This window comes from Numida meleagris, chromosome 2, assembly GCF_002078875.1.
Source record: "Numida meleagris isolate 19003 breed g44 Domestic line chromosome 2, NumMel1.0, whole genome shotgun sequence".
Classification (NCBI taxonomy): domain Eukaryota; kingdom Metazoa; phylum Chordata; class Aves; order Galliformes; family Numididae; genus Numida; species Numida meleagris.
In genome coordinates, this window is record NC_034410.1 from 87,985,368 (window position 1) to 88,005,926 (window position 20,559).

At 37.1% G+C, this 20,559-nt stretch overlaps 1 long non-coding RNA gene across 1 annotated transcript in view; it reads left to right on the plus strand.

Moving 5' to 3' along the window:
* The window catches only part of LOC110394178, a 95,404-nt gene extending 77,465 nt beyond the window's left edge, over window positions 1-17,939 (plus strand). The window contains exon 5 of the long non-coding RNA XR_002435431.1: window positions 15,053-17,939. This is a non-coding gene — a long non-coding RNA (uncharacterized LOC110394178). The remainder of the gene's footprint in view (window positions 1-15,052) is intronic.

The following is a 20,559-nucleotide window of genomic DNA, read 5'->3' on the forward strand; positions in this document are numbered from 1 at the left end:
ATGAGTAACTGAGAAGGATAATGTGAATGGGAAACTGAACTTCAACCTTCAACAGATAACCAGCTACACATACATATAGGCAGAGGACGCTGTGCATGTAAGTTCCTTAATTTAAATGTAAAAAGTGTGACCTATTGTGTCCTTGTGCTTAAACTAACTGCAATTTAAAATGCATAATGTACATATCTCATAATTCTGGGGACGGTAATATCAGAATGCTTTTTGAAGTGTAGTCTGCTCACTGTATAGGTACATAACAGGTATTTGGGCTGATGAGTATTATTGAGAGCTGACAGAGTAACTGGACTTCCACCAGAAAGAAATAATACATGCTTTCCTGAAAGCAGAGATTGCCGTTAACTATTCCAGAACAGTAGCTGCTAAAGCATTCAGTCTCAGAGATACTCTAATGAAGACAGAAGGTTTATATAGGCTTGGCTAGTCCCCATGGTAACAGCCTTTCTACTGGGTTACCATAGGAATCGTCAAAGCCTTTGTAAGCCTCCCTTAATAAAGCATATACACTTTCCAGGCAGACTGGAATATCTGCTAGAGAATACACCTCCTGTTGTTAAATATAAATATAAACAGATTTTGTTTTGGAGCAGTACACATCTCTGTTTAACTAGCTATGCTACTCTTTACATTAGAGTTATATTAAACATTGGAGTCACCTGTGATGTAGGCAAATGTGTGAGAGCTGAACAGTTTTAGGAACGAAGCAGCCCATATACGTTTGTACCTAACCCACAGGGAACCACATGCAGGAACAGTGTTCCATACCACGCTTCCGACACAGCCCAAACATTGCCGTATGCTGCTCTTTCACCTTCCTGTGGACTTTGCAGAGCTTCAGTCGGCCTGAAGCTTTGCTGGACAAAAGTTTCACAACAGGAAACAAACAAGAAATTGAGCCAAATGCAACAAACAAACCCCCAGCTGAATGAAACAAGCAGAGAGAAAGACAGAGTGTGACTTCAGCTCTGCAAATCTTTCCAGTCGGTTGTTCCGAACTTCTAAATGGCATTCCTTGAAACTATCACCTGGTTGAAGTAGCAGTTGCTTCTTGGACACCTCATCAAGATACACAGTTTTGTAACATTGATTCTAGGGCTTTGTAAGAACAGAGAAGTACAAAGGAGAACCCTAAGTTGTGAGGGAACTGTGTACTTTCCTACTGATCTTGTCATGAGAGCTTCCTTTTATTGAAAAGACCTCAACAAATGAGGATTTTAATATAATCCTTGTTCTCTTTAAGCTCCCAGGATTAATGTGGTGTCCTCTGTACAGAGAAATGGCATTAATAACACAACTTGTTAAGGAAATGTAGCCAACATCTTCAGAGCTTGTTATTTTTCCAAACAAATGCCAGCTACAAGGCTTTCTACTGTAAAACTGACAGCATCATAATGCTTTTATATTCTACTTTCCACTTGGCTAAATTTCATTATACAGTTAGGGCTTATAAATCAGTGGAGCTGAATTGAAGGCAATGGTCTTGCAGGACAACGCTGGCAGAGAATTTGGCCCTGGAGTTCCAGTTACCAAGGTACCAGCTTTTACTGATATAAAGATGCCCATGAAAAGTAGTGGGACTAGTTAGGTGTTTTGGTTGGGTACATGCTTCCTTGTTTTAGCAGACAAAAAATTGAATTCTGACTGGGGAAAACAAAAGTATTGGAATTACCTGAAAATAATTTTATTTTAAAATAGGCCTGCAGACATGAAAATTGCTATACATGTTGTAGTGAGATTGCACAGACAGTATGGCAAGACACACATCACACATTACTTCTTTCCACAGCTGGTAAAAATACATTCTATTTTTCCAGGAAAATATTTGAATGAAGCCAGAAATGTCATTGATTTCACAAATAACAGAGGTACCACTATGGAGGATGCTTTTGCACACCCTAGTCCAAAGATAATCTCTCTAACTACCCAGGAGCTGGTTGTCAATATCTGAGGACAACAGTCATCCAGAGGCAATCTGTGAGATGGAGTTCTATTTACAGGGAATGGGTAAGAGAGAAAGGAGAGAGGCTTTGTAGAAGACTTAATTAGAGATTCTTTTGTGCATTGATAATATAAAGGCTGCATTAACAACCTGTTGCCAGTTATGAGTTGCTCCTACACAGAAGTTGATCCATATTTTTGGTTCCCTTTTTGGAGCTGACAAAAGTCATAAAGATGGTATCTGGAGCAACAAGAGAAATAGGATTATGTAGGATATGACAGTATGAAAGCTCTCCGATGTGCACTCCCACTAAAATGCAGAATGCTTACTATTTTTGGAAGTCTGACTTCCCTAGCCATGCATTGTCTTGCCAGAGCAGATTGTTTCAGGACTGACTACCTGAAATGGAGATCTAAAAATACAGTCATGACTAACTCATTATATGGTTCAACTAGTTAGGTGTCCACCAAAGCAACAATGCAGCTTTAGTTTCAGGCATTTTGTTCTTTGACCAAGGGAACAAAGAGGACGAGGTGGCCCACATAGCATTAATAACATTCTTTAACTCACTATTATTTTACAGCCTCAAAAAGACCTTTTAAAAACGGGTCTTCCAGTAGGCTTTTTGTAAGAGTGCACTCAATACGTAAAAATGCCCCAATTCACCCAGATCTCCTGCACTGAAAAGTAATTTTGCAGAAACTGTCACTGAAGATTTTGGAAGGGAGAAATCCACCCAGTTTGTGACTTGTGTTTTGAAACCAGTATGGCTGCATTTTTTCCCAAGTGTATCAGGTGGTGAAGAAATTGTAAAACTCACTGCAACATCCTGATGAAATAGACAATATGTTTGGTATGTTTTTATCTTTGCATAAGAAATCTCTGACCATAAGATTATATTCTTGTGCAAAACACAGCACATTAACAATTTGCCTGGCCTTTAGGGCATGCAAAGGAAACACCTACTGATTTGAAAGTAAAAGGAGAAATACAGCAAAATGGAGAAAAGCAGAATGTTCTATACTATCATCTACCTTTTCTAAGCTATCAGGCATTAGCTAGCAGCTCCTTTCCAAAGAGAAATAGAATCATAGAATCGTTGAGGTTGGAAAAGATGACTAAGATCACCTAGTCCAACCACCAACCCATCCCCACCATGCCCACTAACTACTTCCTTCAGTGCCACATCCACATGATTCTTGATTGCATCCAGGGACAGTGACCCCACCACCTTCCTGGGCAGCATGTGCCAGTGCCTCACTGCTCTTTCTGAGAAGAAAGTTTTCCTAATATCCAACCTGAACCTCCCCTGGCAAAATGCGGCTTATCAGGGCTAGAGAGAGGTAACAGGTAGGTGCCCGCCCAAGGACAATACTGTTCTTCTATTGTGTGTTTTCCTCAGTAGATAGTTCCTACCCTTATTTACAATGTTTGTACCACCACATTCCATGTGTGCTGGTAGGACTTAACCAGGATTTCTTCCCTGCTCACATCCTCTTACTACAGTGAACTGAAGCCCTGTGCTGCCGCTTTCTCTCCTCATCATGACCCAGCAGTGTTGTACAGATGATCCCAGCATCTGCTGGAGTGCACAGGCACCATAAATAAGTGTCTATGTGGTACAGCACTAGAGGAACTTTCTTTGCTTCTGTGTCTACACACATCTGCTGAACATGATTATATTCCTGCTTGGAAAAGCCTGGGCATCCATTCCTAGAATAACAAGGAAAAGAGGTCACTGGTGTAATACTGCATGAATGAGAAGAAGGCTGAAGTATCTCAACCATAGGAGGTGTCGACAAGGAAAACTAGAGGCTTTTGAAAGAACAGAGAAATGGGGTGAAGGAATTTCTGCCTGCTATGTCATGGGCATCCTTCTGAAAAAGCTAAAGCACTTTCCTAAGGGAACTGATGAGCATTAGGTGCATTTAAAGAAATTAGGTTGCGTTTCTCTTGTTGGAAACGAAATGTTAATACCAAGACTCAGATAGAAAGACAGGGAATTCACCTGTTTGTAGGTTTAAAAACTCAAGAGATTTAACAGCTGGGGAGCAAGAGCAAGGCTGACTGTCAAGGCAGCAGGACAGAACTGAGAGTTGAAGGGAACGGAGGTCTGAGATCTTTTCAGTTCATTCAGTTCTGCCTGTTGAAGATATTTTAGCAACTGAGCAGCCTGTTGAACAGCCTTGAGTGCAAATGCGCATAAGTCTTTTGATTTTTGTGGAAGTGTTCATGTGAATAAACTCACTCATACACTTGATTGGGATGCATGCTTCAAATCATCATTCCTTCATTCAGTTAATGGCTATTTATTTAAAAGTATCAATAAATTAAATACAGAAAACACCAAGAAGATAAAATGGATGTATGAGGTATGAGGGAAAGGACAGTTAAGCAGCAGGGCAAGCTGTAGTGTAAAGAAGCAGAGTAATGTGGGTGCCAAAAGAGCTGCTGAATGGAAACGTGCCAGCATGGGCGGTAGAGAATTCACCCTTTACCTACAAAGATGATCTTTCTTTCTGCTCACAGTTAGTGTGTTAACAGTCTTCAACATCAAAGCACACATGAGGAAGAGAAATAATTTCAAAAGATCGCATAAATACTTAGTTGAAAGCAAGGAAGTAAATGTTAATGAGTAAAATGTATAAAAATATTAACTTTTGGCAATATAGGCATCCCTTTCAGACTTAGTGGGAGGGGTGGGATTTTAAATCATAACTAACCCCTTAAAACTGATGCCAAGATGGAGCCTAAAGAGAACAACAGAGCACTGAAAAAACATTCTGAAGAGTATTGGTTGCCACGTCCTTCGTTTGCATGTTTAGGGCAAAATTTTAAAGATATTTGGTAGGAATGATAAAGAAGACATCATCTGAAAAATATAAGCATCCAAATCTGTTTGCAGTTACTTATTTTCTGATTAGTTGGTCAAATAATGATGTGCTAATGAAATGTTTTTCTCAGTTCTTTCTATGCTGTAAGTATTGACTGAGCAAAGAAAATCTGAATCACAAATAATGACTTAAGGAAAACAATGTGCAGTCCCTGTCTGTAACAGACTAGAGTGTACAAACTGTACGTATTTACTGTGTACAATGGTTGGAAAATTTCTTTTCCAGAAGAGGAAAATAATATTAAGATCTATAGAAGATTGCGACATTGTTATTTCAACTTCTTTTTTTGTTCTTTTTTTGTCTGGGGTTAGTGATCCCTCCTCTATTTCCTTCTCACTGGAAGTTTTAAGTGTTAATTTTCTTCCTTTTTCTATCTTAATGTGGATGTCTATTGGTGTAATGGCAAGAGGGAAGTTTAAGGGACAACACTGGACAAAACAAGAACAGTATAGGTTATTTTCTGCAAGTGTAATGCGAAAAAGTTGAGACTATTAGGCTCTCATGTTTTGGAAAGCAGAAAAAAAGTGGTCTTCCTCTTTTGAAGGGCTTTGCAACTTTCCATAAATGTAATATACATATGCAAATAATTTTCCAGATGCATGCATTTTTTTGCCCACAGTGGAACTGCCATGTGTCTGACCCTGTGAGCCTAAGGAGAGGCAGCAAAATCTCCATTGAAAGCTACCCCTTATAGCAATCACAAGTTTAACTCATTACATGTTGTAAATGACTTTCTGTAAATACTTGTTTTTATAACATATGTAAGATTTTAATTTTAAATACTTTAAAGTTCTCATGCATCCATGGATATCTTGTTAGCATTATCTGGATATTTAATAACCAGTACTATTTATGTCTTATGTTACATTGCTCTCCAAACCCTTACTTATACACACTTTCCCCACGCCCATGTTGCAAAGGATTCTGTCGAGCCTGTACCAGCTAAAAAGTATTTAAAGCTGCTACTTTTTACTTGTAATAGATGGTTAACACTTTATGTTGTAGTCCATGAGCCTTTGGAGGTGATTCATCCAAAAGCTGCATTTGAAAAGTGGAAAATCAGTGATTATTGTGGCATCTAAAATCAAATAATTCCAAGTATTCTGAGTGTAAATGATGTTTATGGGTTTGAGATTGAAATTAGCACCATCTACTTCCTGAAGCAAAGATTAATAAAATTATTTTTAATTGGCAGCTTTGCTACCATCCAGGTAGAAAAAATGTGAGCAAATGGAGGAAAAAGACCTAGAGCCAAATTCTTCTAAACCAGACTAAAATACGCTGATCCTGCTGTTACCATCCATCCCTAAATATAAACATTCACTTCATCATTTTTAAGTTTTCTAGCATTAAAGAAACATTAAAAAGTCACTTCGTTAAAAAACACTTCAACATCTGTTAGCATATGTTTTTATGTTTGAGAATATTATTCCTGAGATACAATCATAATAACGCTGCATCTCATATAACTGCTAGATATTTTGTGACTTTACAGGTCTTGGATATACGGTATTGCCCCCAAACTTACTATTTACCCCTAAAATATTATGGACTGAGTTTCCTTTATGTTTTTGTTCCTTTGGCTGTGAAAAAGAGCCTTGAAAATGGCTGCAGATTTGGCAGAGGCTTACATAGACATGTCAGTCTTGATGTGTTCGTAATGACTTACAGTGCCCAACATATGAATGATGAAAACCAGAACAGAGTGGTTCATTGACTGTCATTCCCTATGCTTGTCTTTCCTCATGCAATATGGCTATGAAACATTTTCTTATTGAAAATATTTTGTTCTGCATATTTTTTGCAGTCCTTTTCTGCATATGTAAATAGAACTACAGGGTGCAGGATTCTTCTGTTTTCAAACCAATTCATTCAGGATGAAATTATAAAATCTAATGGAAACATAAAGGAATTAGGAAACTGTGACAATGGCAAAAGTATAAATGTATACAAGAAAATGTGTCTTACATGATAGCACCCTTTACATATACACACATTGTTTGTCAACAAACCTGGTCCTTTTGAAGTGGAGTTCAGACAGATAATCATAGAAGTAGAAATGACTGGAGTGTGTGCTCAAATGCAGGCTTGGCATAGCACCATGTAATAAATTCATAAACGCTGTTCATAATGGCTTGTTGCAATTAGAGATTGGATTTAACTGCGATGAGTGACATGACCAGATGACATCAGAGGAAAATAAAAGCTGTTTTTCTGATACTCTTATTTTCTATCATGCAACTTGCTTTTATATAGTCAATATTAAGTCAGAAGTCTCTACCTAATAGCAGACAAGATTGTATGCCTATTGCCTATGCGCTCCTTGAAACTTGGATCTAACTGTGTGATTCAGCTTACTAACATGTAGAGGCCACCATTTTATTCTCAGTTCTTCCTGTCATATCTATTGAGATCTGTGGATCTGTAGAGGCTCTTCTGCTTGAATAAACTGGTATATTTCATGCAAAATTATATGTAACTGAGCCAAAGCAACATATGTTTTCCTTTAGTTTCCTGTTTGGGTTCAGTTGTGACTAAAGTTTTCTGCTTGTGCCAGATACAGTTCAGTATGTGTAAATGGTACACACTGCATATATGTGTCTTCAGTCTTCAGTATCTGGGACTCACTAATATGGTCATAGAACAATATAAGTTTCACTAGCTAGAAAGCATTTGTGACTTCAGACAAGCGTGAAGTGAGTCTTCTGAAGAATTTCACTGCAAAAAATTACCATTCAGTTTTCAATAATGTGCTGCAGGAACCTTTGTGTCTAGGGGTAAGGGCAGAAATCCTTACAGAATGTCATCCTGAAATGGGGGACGGGGAGAGTAGTAGATGTTTTCTATCCTTACAAATTTTCTGATGAGCTGGATAAATAGTAATGGAGAGCAGTAATTTCTGGTCCGTTCTCCAAACTTAATTAATCTAAAATGATTAAAATAAAAGGAATGTAATAATTTGCAAAAGTAGTTCACCTTACAAATGCCAACGTAAATATAAGATTAACAGTCACAAATTGAGTAAATCATGATGATAAAGAAATGATAAAACATTTGTGTTGCTTTAATGTGGCCTTCTGATTAATGCAAGCCTGGTGTGATCAACCAGGCCTTTACAGTTAATACATATCAGTCTGGTATCACACTTAGGAAATGTTTTTGAATGTTTTTAAAGGTTCTGATTTAAAACCACCTCACTAACTCCATTATGGTTTTTTTTTCCACAGATTAGTTGGTGATGAAAATTCAAAATCTTCCATGTCACCAAGTAATAACATTAAATGACCAATTAATGAACTAAATGCGAATTCTAGGTATGGTCTGGAGCAAAAACAATACATAAAAATGTTGTCTCAAGGGAAGCACATGGAGAAACTGTCCCTCCAAGAAACCCCTCTTGGAACTGTTTCTCTGCTTTTCCTTGTTCTACCTTTGTAATAACAAAATAGTAAAGTGATTCCACCATAAGAAGGTTAATAATCTCAACATATATTTTGTCAGCTCAAAAAGATGCTTGCATGTCTGATGGGTTGCCTGGGTCAGAGCAATGATTCTGTGCACTTGTCAGTGGAAGGAGTTCAGAAATTCTGAGCAGAATGTTTCTCAGTGAGAAAATGCCAATTAAATCAGTTGTAAATGTTCTGTGGGAATGTGTCAGTATTGACTGTACTTTGTTTGTTTGTTTTCCTTTCAATCAAAGCAAAGCTTTTTGGTAACTTTTTTATAATCTTGTCATGACAGAATATTTGAACATTTCATTTTGGAAAAAACATTTCATTCAGGATTGCGTTGGATATTATAAGCTAGGCCAAAAAAACAAAAAACAAAAAACCAGAATTAAAACTTTTTATCTAAATTGACCTTAAGTAGATTTTTAAAATTTCTAGGGGAAATATTTACTTTGATTCATTTTAGAAGGGAAGAAATATTAAAACATTCAGATTTCCCAGAAAACAAAATTATACTTCTTGAGAAATGCCTGACACCACCACTGTTCATTTGGAAATGACAGTTGTAAACTTTTCAAAACAACTTAAATGTGTAGTTAAACTAATGACAATTTCTTCATGTTTTTGGAAGTGGTTTCCAGGATCAGTTGTTCCAACACCTTTGCAGAGACTGATGTGGTGCTGACTGACCTGTAGCTCCCTGGATCTTCCCTCTTGCCTTTGAAATTATATTTGATTTCTATGAAGATAGAAGTGTTGTTTGCTTTCTTTCCATTTTCTTTGCTTCCCTGTAGTCCCTTTTGCTGTGAACAGACACAATATTTCATGTTCATCCATTACTTTCCCAGATGCACAAGCAATGTGCTGGATACTCTTAACATATACAGGTGTTGTGCAAGACTGCTTAAAGCAGTATGGAAGCAAAGAACAGAACATTCATAAAGGACCCTAGGAGAGTCTTGTTCTTTACCTTACTTCTCCTTCTGAGGTACAACTAGAGCTTATTTCACTTCTATTACAGATGAGCAAGGGAGCCAAAGATGTATGGCTTCTTCTGTTCATCTTTAAATAATAATAAAAATTTCTCTGCTTTATGGCGGAGATAAACTACTATTCTGGAAGCACTTTTTTTGCCACTTCTAAGCATGACTATTTTTTTGACTGGGGCTGCCAGGAGATGGAACATTTTAGAAACAGATTGATAATGGAATTAACTGTGAGAAATTTTGTATTTATGAGCTTCTTAAGAAAAATTTCTTCTCTGAAAGAGTCACCATCCCTGGAGGTGCTCAAGAACTGTGTGGTTGTGGCACTGAGGGACACAGTTAGTGGGCATGGTGGTGGTGAGCTGACAGTTGGACTAGATGATCTTAATGTCTTTTTCAACCTTAATGATTTTATGTTTCTATGATTCTATGATACTAAAACTGCTTCAAACTTACAGCTGTTTTCTAGATCAGGAATTATGCTGGACCTGTAGGCCTTCATGACCCAACCTATGGATTCTTCTGGATTCTCTTCCTGATTGAGTTTTAAGAACTACATCAATAAAACTGGCTTTAAGTTCCATAAGTGTAACAGTTTTTTCCAGAACTTCAGTTGCATATGTAGCTGCCAAACAACAGGGATATTTTATGTCTCATGACGATAACGTAATAGAAAGTTTGTTGCTTCATTTCGTACTTTCACCTACATGTTGGCTCTCAGTGAATGTCAACAGTTTGGCTAAGACTGAAGTAGTAATAGTGATACTGAACAGCATGAACCACCTAGAGGCTATATAATAAATATGCTTATGTGGGAACAAGTAAAAGGGAAGAGGCAAGATGCTAGGGAAATATCTGGGTACAACTGGAGAGGTAAAAGAAGGACATCAAAGACTAGCAAGGTGTTCAGTAGCTGTGAGATACAATTTGATGGCATTTTTTATTTATGTGCTTGTGGGAAGATTCAGAAAGAGAAAAATAAGCTGAAAATAGAATTGTCGTCTTCTAGAGACCACCAGGCTAGAATAATAACATACTCTGGATTAACTCATCTGGTACTCAAAACCACATAGTTCTTTACCCATGAGGAAATTCTGACTATGCAGACATCTGCTGGGTAACAAACATTCAAACTCAGTTCATGAGAGTGCAGTTCTGCTGTTAAAAGTGGACATGTGAGAGTGACATCTAGGACCTCCATGTTATCTCTCAAAGATCACTCTCTCAGATTATTTCAGCTCACTAGCTAAAAGATACTTCTTTAACATTAGCCTGCATGCATAACCTTATTTCCTCAAGATAGCATGAGTTTTCTTCTCACCACTCTTCTTCCCCTGATACCTTGGCAGCCTGAACTGCAGACTATTCTATGAGATCAGGAAGCAGAAAATGTAATACATGAGAAACAGAAGCAAGTTCTCACTCTAGGGTTCATTTTCTCTGTGCTCTCAGCAACTGTGAACAACATGGGCTATGGAGGGGACCTAGCTGAAGCAACCCCTTTGCCATCCAGCAGTTTGAATTGTCCTTGTGAGCACCTGTCCTCTTCAAGATGGACTGATTTCTTGTCTCTAGAGCTCAGACTGAGCCCAACAGAAAGTGTGAAAAGTGATCATACAAATGGATTTATGGAGAGGAGTTATACAGTTCGAGGAAGGGAGAAGGTGGTAATGAAGAAATCATAAACTACAGACCTCAAGTAGATCTTAAGTAGAAGGCACTAAGGAGTGAGACACAAAGAAACCTCAATGCTTACATACAATGAGGGAAATAAAATTTAGGTACTTACTCCTGAATTCTATTGTGAACCCTGCTCTTTTTGTTAATTAACTGATTGGGCCCTTTTGCATAACAAAGATAGTCAGAAGGCTGAAAAGTGTAAGTCGGAAAATTCCAAGAGGCGATTTAGCACAGAGAAGTTCACAATAAAATTGTCTGCTCAAATGGAGCAAATCTGTAGAGAAAATGAAGCGACTCACAAAACAATATCCCTACTTCAGGGTGAAGCAAAGCCACTTTCTAGAAGTACAGGTCACTCTGGTAAGCAGCTGCTACTACTGTATACAAAATTAACAAGCACAAAAGTGCTGGAACCTGTCCTTAGGCTTGGATTTGAAGCAGTAGCTTTAGTATCCAAGTAAATAATTTCCCTCTCTAGTTGTTAGTCTCCGATCTGTTCAGCCCCATTGGTATACCTGTGTCAGACTTCTTACCCACCCTTACAGAGTGGTTTCTGTAGCTCTATTCCCATGGAGAAATAAATTCCAGCAGTGTTTTCTTCTGGAATTAGTGTTACAGTCAGAGAGAATAGCTTCAGGAAACATCTGTCCCCAGAGTCCTATTCCACAGCTACCATGGGTGCATAATTCACTATGTGCTATGAACACATACTCTTTATTTACAATCTTCAGAAGAATAGTCAACTAATCTAAATTAAAAATCTTGTGTATTTTGAGTACTTCTTGCCCCCCAGTTTGAATGTCCAATTATTGCTTCCATCAGTCAAGATAGGTAAATAAGTCACATTATTTTAAAAAAGGAGAAAAAAAGACGTTTGTGAAATCCTTGTCTAACATTCCAGCTCATATTTTTGATTTACAAAGCTGTATGATTTTTGTAAAATTGAAGAGTGCCTCTTAAATATTTTAAAATATGGTTAGGCTACATTGCAGTGTCAAAGAGAAGATTTTCTGATAGGATGTATCAGAAAAATAAAATATCTTCTCCCATGTAACTATGAGTAGGGGGAATGGCCTCAAGTTGCATCTGGGGAGATTCAGGATATTAGGAAAATCTTCTCAGAAAGAGCAGCCAGGAGCTGGAATGGGCTGCCCCCAGAGGTGGTTGGGTCACTGCCCTTGGAGGTGTTCAAGAAACGTTTAGATGTTGTACTATGGAACTTAGTTTAGTGTGGAAATATTGGTGGTAGGTGTATGGTTGGACTGGATCATTTTGGAGGTCTTTTCCGACCTTGGTGATTCTATTATTCTATAATTCCGTTCTAGAAATCTCCTTTCTTTTAGAGGGCAGCCATTCCATGGATCATTATTGGAAAAGAAACCTGAATTTTCAACTCAGGAATTTAGGATTAAGTAGAAGAAAGTAACCTTGACCTTATTCAACTGTAAAATATCAAAGATACCCTGCATCATTTATTTTACAGGTCATAACAAGGCCATATCTTGTATCTGCTGATATATTTCTAAAATGTATTTAATACAACATCTGTAGATACTATTATCAGTAAAATCTAATTTAACAACGTGGCACGTCCTAAAAAAGTGAAGTTATTGTATTCCAATTCTCAAAACTCCGCAACAGAATAATTCTGAGCCCAACTACTTGATTAAATTAAAAAAAAAAAAAGCTTTTTACCTTCCTTGTGAATTATGTTGTACTAAGGGGCATGGTTTAGTGGGGAAATATTGGTGGTAGGTGGATGGTTGGACTGGATAATCTTGGAGGTCTCTTCCAACCCTGGTGATTCTATAGGAGTCTCTACTTATGTTGTATGCCTATTCTTTGGTGTCTCCCTGAACTTTTTACAATGATTGACCGTGCTTTCCTAGTAGAGAAGGCTTGCACATCCAAGTAGCCTGCTCTTTGTGTGAGAAATTAGACAGAAGATGAAGACAGAAGAAGAAGAGCTGTTCTTTATTTTCTGCTGTCGCTTTACTCTCTTGTCTGGGATGGAATCAACAGAACCCTAGTGCTGAATATATAAAATGCTTCACTAAGAACTCCTAATCCATCTCATCAAATTTAATGAATATTTTTCTCTTTAATTGACCTTTTTTTTCTTCCATTCCAATGTAAATTGAGGATAGTCAGCCCTATCTTTTCACAGCAGTACTACAAAGATAAACTAGTTTACATCTGTAAACACTCTTTTACTCAGAAGCTACAGTGATAAGTACCATTAGTGAATTTATAGAATCATAGAAGCATGAAATGGTTTGAGTTGGAAGGGACCTTAAAGATCATCTAGATTCAATCCCTTTCTATGGGCTGTGACGCCTTCCACTAGATCAGGAATGGGAAATTCAATTGTAAGTGCTGTAAGTGCTCACTGACTAACTGAATACCTTGCTGGTTGACTTCCAAGCTGAGGTAGAAGTTGCCTAGAAAAAATGGTAGAAAATTAGTTAATTTGCTTATTCAGTGTTGTATAAAAGCACAAAGGAACTTGATTAAAGTTACATAAAAAACTTTATTTTTAACCTTTCTTAACTTCTAAACATTTTACTTCACAAATTTATTACTATCTTAATGCAGATTTTCGGTGTTTAATAGCACAACACAGACACTTTGGTAAAGCTTAATGTACTGGAATTTATACTGCATTGTATGTGCTACCTAGCTCTTTTTTCTTACCTTATTTGTACTTATTAACAATGACAGCTAATACTGACATTTTCTTTTAGTCCTATCTTGAAATACTTTGTGACCATCTCACTCCTATGCACAAAGATGTGCTCATTGTGCGTCACCATCCATGTCTGCAAGAGACACATAAAATACCACTGACATTAAATTTTGCCAATATGCATGCAAAACATTGTTCTCATAAACTTATTGTGAACAGAAATTTGTAAGAAGTTTTCTTTTGAGAAAGAATATAGATCAGTTTACAATTCAAAGATCTAATGTGTTAGAACAAGCAAAGGAGAAGGGAGACCTGAAATGATTTCATGAAAAAAACAAAGAAGTTTTACTTTCAGCTTTCTTTTGATCACCTGACATACAGAATCATGTCCTCCACAGAGAATCTGGATTCTGCTTACTTCTTGTCCACCTTTGTTCAGGGCAGGTACAGCCCTCTTTATGATTCCAGTTCAGCAGAGTACTCAGGACACATAACTTTTACTGTACAGGGAAACTAGTTGACTTTAATAGGGTCACTCATGGATGTAAACCAACTAAACATTGTGCTCTGACCCACTTCGCTAATACATACATGAAGTGCTTCATTACTATACAATGTTTCAGGTAAATGTACAATGGAATAGCTACTGCACAAGTGCATTTTGATAAAGAGAGGAAAAACGGCCAAATCTCACAAATAAAATAGAGAATATAGGGAAAAAAATGCAAATTAATAGTCTATTTGTGACAAATCCCACTCCTCAGGGAGTCTTGGTGTTGGACCCTTGCCTCTGAAAAGAAGTGATATTTTGAGCCAAAGTTGAATCTGCTTCTTCATAACAGCACTGATCCCACTCCCGACCATTCTCTCATTCACAATACAATCCAATACGGCAGTTTTTCTAGGGATGGATCATTATCTTATATGCTGCAAAGCAGATGCAGAAGTTAAGAGAGCTTATTTTTCCAGAGAATGTCTATGACAACACAAAAATATCACAGTTTCATCTGCACACCAGGTTAAAGTCCCAGGCTACAGAAAATGGGCTTGAAATTGTCTCGTTGCCATTACGTTACTGGAGCACAAAGATAGCTCTCTTACATCCCTGTCCTGTGTCACTTCTAGCTGTCCCAAGCCATAAAGCCCATAATCTGTCTTACAATGCCATTTTATGGAGATATGCTTTAGCTCAGGTCTGTTTTATATTCCATTAACTGGCTCCCCTTTCAGAATTTTGTTCAAAACTCTACCAAAATATTTTTACGGATAAGGTAAAAGGCAACAAGTAGTTGAACTCTGGCAAATCTTAGCACTTTTAGGCCATTCAACATCAGAATTTCTGTAAGACATTTTCTTTCAAGGAATGTGTACTCACGGTGGATTTTTGTGTTTTTTTCCAGTGTCCCAACACTATCTTCTGACACACCACCAGTGCTTTGAACCTGCCAGAGCTTCCTTCAGCTGCATGGTTATTAGCTGTAATCTCTTTTACTGACTCGTTTACTACTTTGCAATGTGATGTGTTACATGCCTCTTGCTGAGAATATATATATATATTTTTAGTATGAATTTGTTTAGCAGTTCTTGAAAGTTTTCACCCATTGCTTTCTTAATTTCTTTGCTATTTAAGAAATCTTTCCTTACTCACTCTAGGCTGGCCCTAAACTTGCCTTCTGGGATCTTCTTCAATCACTTCTTAAATAAGCAATTTAGCATCTCTGAATATGTGTTTCCTCTTGATTCTTCTCTAACTGGTTTTCACTGCCTGCTTGCTTTTGTTATCCATAGAATTTTTGCCTCTTTTTGTCTTTCTGGAGATACTTTGGAAAAACGTGTTTTTCCTTTTTTTTTTCTTTATTTTCTATTCAGTTCTGCTTTTCTTAATTCAGATTTCTAGGTGGATTGTGTTAAAACCAGACGCTATTGTAGCAGAGTTTGTGGTGTTACCACATGGACAAATGTTTATGATATAGAAACAAAGTCTTGTGGAGAAACTAAATTTTAGCACCTAAACATCTTTCTTGAGGTTAGTTTGGATTTTCTATTGGTATGTCTTGTCTGTTACCCTTCCACTGGACTTTGAGGACTTTTTCTTATGTTTGGTATTGGTAATTGTCAGTATCTACAGGCCTGAGCAACCATAAACTCAGCATCTGCAGTATCATGTAAAATATCTGACTCAGTGTCCAAATTACAGGGGAAGCTGATCAGCCAGTAGCATAATTTTGGCACATTACTGTATTATTGCAGATACCATTTGGCAGCTGCCTCCAATTGTGTTTATGAAATACGTTTCCATTTTTGATGCTTTCCAAGGGCTGTGTTTTAAAGGACAGTGTTTAGAAGGGACAGTGTTTATTACTACACTTGCTGGCTTTTGCAGCTTCCTGCCCTGCCCTCCCCTTCTTTTGTGTGAGAAAAGGAACTGATTTCAGCAAAATCTAAGAAGGTAAAGGTACAATTTCACTTCCTGAAAGCCCCATAGTGAATTAATGTGGCTTAGCTCAACGTGTGTTTTCTCAACTAAAGTGCTTTAAATTTACAAGGAGTAATTTTCTACTACTCTTTTTGGGTTTGAGAAGAGACTTGTCAGCATATAATTTTCCAAGCTTTTCATGTTCCACCTTTTCACATTTTTTCACAAGCTTAAAAGCCCTGCTTTACTCCAGTGTTCCACTTTCTGTTACTGTAGCTTTTTAAACGATATTGCTACTTAATTATTTAATCTTGTCAGTCTTTTCATGAGTCAATAGTTTCTTGTCATGTATTAAATGCAGCATAACTCTTAAATTCTTTTCCTACCACTTTGTGTTGTTGTCCATAGCTTCCACAATAACCACAAGAATTTTTGTCTATAGTCTGGAGCAATATGCGCAAAGCGTTAATGGTGGATCAAATTCTAATTGTGTGACCATAGAACTGCAACAATGTCCCCTTTCTTTTATCAGTTGCATTGTAATGAGTATGCAGAAGAAAACTTAAAGGTCATCGTGTACCTGGGAAATATTCTTGACGCATCTTGGCCCCTGGACTTGACACATTTATGGCTTCTGGACTGTTGCCAAATGGCAACTTTGAGGATGGTGTGGACAGTGCCTTGGGGGTAATGTTCCTCTTTCATCACTGCAGCATGAGTACACATCCAAGTCAAAATATTAATATCTGATATATGTGTTTTCTTATGGCTTCAAATAGCCATGAATAAGCAGGCTCTAAATGTACACGTCTCACTGTACTGCATATCCTACAAACTGGTTGTTGTGAGCTAGGGGTGAGTTTTTAGTGTTCTGCTGGCTTTCAGTAAATTCCCATTTTGAGTAGATAGTTTTGTTGATGGTGAACAGCAAATCCATCCAAGTGCAGCTGAGGCCTGTGAGGGAAAAAATATTATTCTATATATTCTACGATGAGATCAGTCTAAGTCCAGAAGAGATTCACAAAAACCACAGTTTTCAAAACAAACATCAGTTTTCACAAAGAATTCCATGTCTATTGCTTTGCATGACCAAACATGACAGTATTTTAGGATAATCTAATCCTTTAGGTGTAGAGTAAAAGTTGTCAGCTGGTTGTGCATACAGATGATTAATATATATATATTTAATTTTATTCCCTAATAAATATTGTAGAGTTGATTCCCTTGTATAAATTGATTGTATTGGGGTATAATAGGGAGAAACAATGTGCAAAGGATATGAACAACCGTAACTTCCACTACAACTGTAGTGCCACAGAATTTTTTATCTGTAGTCTGGAGCAATATGTGAGAAATGTTAATATGCTTCAAATTCTAATTGTGTGACCATAGAAATGCCTAAAAATAATTCTCTGTTATTTCTGAGTAAGGTATGATTTTTTTATTTTTATTTGTGGAGTGGGAGTGAATGTAGAAGATAGTTTTTTCTACTACCAAGTCATAGTAAGACATTACTCATTTGCCCCTTAATACTCTTTGTTGGCCAATTAAAGCTTCAGTTTTCATTCACATGTATCCAAACCCACCTAGGCGCTTTCCTACACAAATCAATCTAGGGAACCTGCTTTAGCGGGAGGCGTTGGACTAGATTATCTCCAGAGGTCCCTTCCAAATCCTATGATTCTGTGATTCTTATTTGTTCTTTTTAAGTAAACAGTTAAATGTTTGTCAGTCTCTCTGAGCTATTCTTACTAGATTCCATAAATATTCAATTCTAATATTACAAACTATTTAGACCATCCTTTTAAAAATGGGTTGCAGCACACCTAGTAAAGTATTATCCTTGTTCTTTGTATAATGTCTGGCTGAAGAGTAATTTAGAGGTTATAAATAAAGATGATAAAAAAATATGGTTCTTCTTTTCAAAGTGTCAAGTGTCCTGTTTACTTTCTGCTACAGGAAGTTATTCTTTACAGATATTTCAAATTTGCTTTGTAGTTCATTTCACTGTCTAAAATTAAAGCAGTTAATGAAATTAATAATGATTCTATGCATGTTGGGACTCAGAAGAAGTCTCATCTATAACACTTTTTCATGAATATTAGAAAGGATGTTCTGTGCCCTCTTTGAAGAAGCCAAATCTTTTGGCTGGAATTTAATTATTCAAACAAACAAACAATCAAAAAGCTTTATTTTGGGGGAATTAGCGTGTTGTTCCATGATAGTCATAAAAATGTAATCTCAAACATCCCTGCAGAAAAATACAGTTATGCTCACAAACAGAGTCATTGGAGATGAATGAGCAAAGAGTGGACAGAATGTGTTGCTTGATAAATTTAGCTCTGCCTCTGTCTGCCACTTGTTTGTGAGCTGCTTTGCTTTTCCCTTAAATCTCTTTGTTACTCTAAATTAGTCTCCAGTCATGGTGGCAGCTCTTGTGTGTTCCCATGGCTCTGGGAGTTGTGCCAAACGTTCTGCTGCAAGCAGAACCTTCTGAAATGGGCAGGCTAGAGAGGATGTACCAGAGTCAGGATCTGGTCTTCTAGCCTGGTGAGTGGGCAAAGGCTGAACATTCTTCTCCTTTTGATAAAAAGCCAAGTAATTATCCCAGATAAACAATAATACAGATAAATTACTCAGGTATGAAAAATGGATTTAGAGCTGAGAACGTGGAACATCTGGATCTCATCAAAGGCCAAATCCCATCCAAATGGGGTGAAGTAATTATCTCAAAAGAACATCCTAATCTCAGAAGAATGGAAAAGAAATGGAAACTTTCAGAATGAAAAGTTATCTATGTCGTCACTGTTTTTGAAGCCAGTTGTAAGCAAATGTGGTACCAGTGTACGTGCTCTCACTGAAGCAACAGTAAATCAACTCTAGAAGAACTCAAGGAAGATGTAACAGCCTCCAGTATTGACATTAAAATTATCTTGATACTGAAGTATTAAAGTAGGAAAGGAGAAGGAACTATATCTGTGACACACCATACAGTGGAATCGCACTGATCAGTTTTGTAGATCTAAAGACCATTGTTAGTTTGTGCAATTGTGTTTGCATTACCATTCAGAGATGGAGCCCTATTCTACCAGACCAACCACAAACTCTCTTAAGACAAAAGGCTTACATTCAAATTTAGGAAACCTACTTGTGATGCAGGATGATACTGCGTAAGATAGAAAACTGCAGATTTAAAGAAGTGAAAATATGAAACAGACATGGCTAAAACAGATGACCCAAAGAACAAGCAAGAATCATGTCATGATGTTAAATCACCAGGAGCTGACTTTAGAAGACCATTGATTGAGCACTGATACTATAGCTCAGGTATAAGGCATGCAGTCATGTATCAGCATCTCAGTGGTGAAGTGGATAAAGGCAGTGATTCTGAGCCATTTCCTAGGCTTCTAACCCACTTGAGGAAGCATCGTTGTTAGTTTTTTTAGGAGTATAAGGAAGTGGTCAGAGGAACAACAAAGTTTCTGATGAGCTATTAAAGCAAAGGAACCAATAAGTTAAATCAAAGAGCTAAACAAGTATTTATTTATTGTGAGAAATTTTGAAGAAAAAAAAAAGTAAACAAGAAGTGGGTGTTGAAGCCCTATTTACTAAGGTGAGAAGAGCAAAAGACTACTGCAAGAATTTCTTTCCATATAAGATGCCATCTAACATTTGTAGCTTTAGATATGCTTAATGGCTACACATACATCTTGAGTTAGTATGAGAATATGGAGGAATTAGAGAAAAAATTCGTTTTGTTGTGGATCAGATATTTTCATCTTGCCAACTTCTTGGGAAAAAGTGGGAATATAAAAAGAATATCTGATTTTACAAGATGATAAGTGGTACTATAGCTCAAGACAGTAATGTGGCCAAATAGAAAAAAATTGGATTCTCAAGTATTCAGTGTTGTTCTGGCAGAGTACAACAAATACATGAAATCTCTACTTAAATGAACATGAAGTGCTACTAAGGTAGGAAGATTCTTGCTAATTTTTAAAGCAGGAATTGAAAAAGTGCCATGATAGTTGCAAAATTCTTTCTATGGTGTAGATGGCCTTTACTGACATTTAATTTGTGCTAATATGTGCTAATAGTCAATTAACCATGAAGTAGACAGAAAATATGATATAAACTATAGTTGACAACTGTGCTTGAAGTGGCAAGAATAAAAAAGCACATGTAAGACAATGAGATATGTAGCCACTGACAGCTAACAAGAAGTTGCAATGTTGCATTGTCTGTAGCTTAGTCTAAGGCCGTTTTTATGTGGTGGTGTGATGAGCACAACCAATAGGATTGAGGAGATCTTGGTATTGGGATGTAATGTTTTCGATGAGAAAGCTGATGTATGCATGGAAATCCATGGTAAAGATTTCCGGGAAATCAGTGATGATGAATAACTATCAATGTAGTGATTCCTGAGCAGTTCACTGGTGTTAGAATAAAGGCTAATGAAAAATCTCACAGTAGGCTAGGCATGGTCTTTAG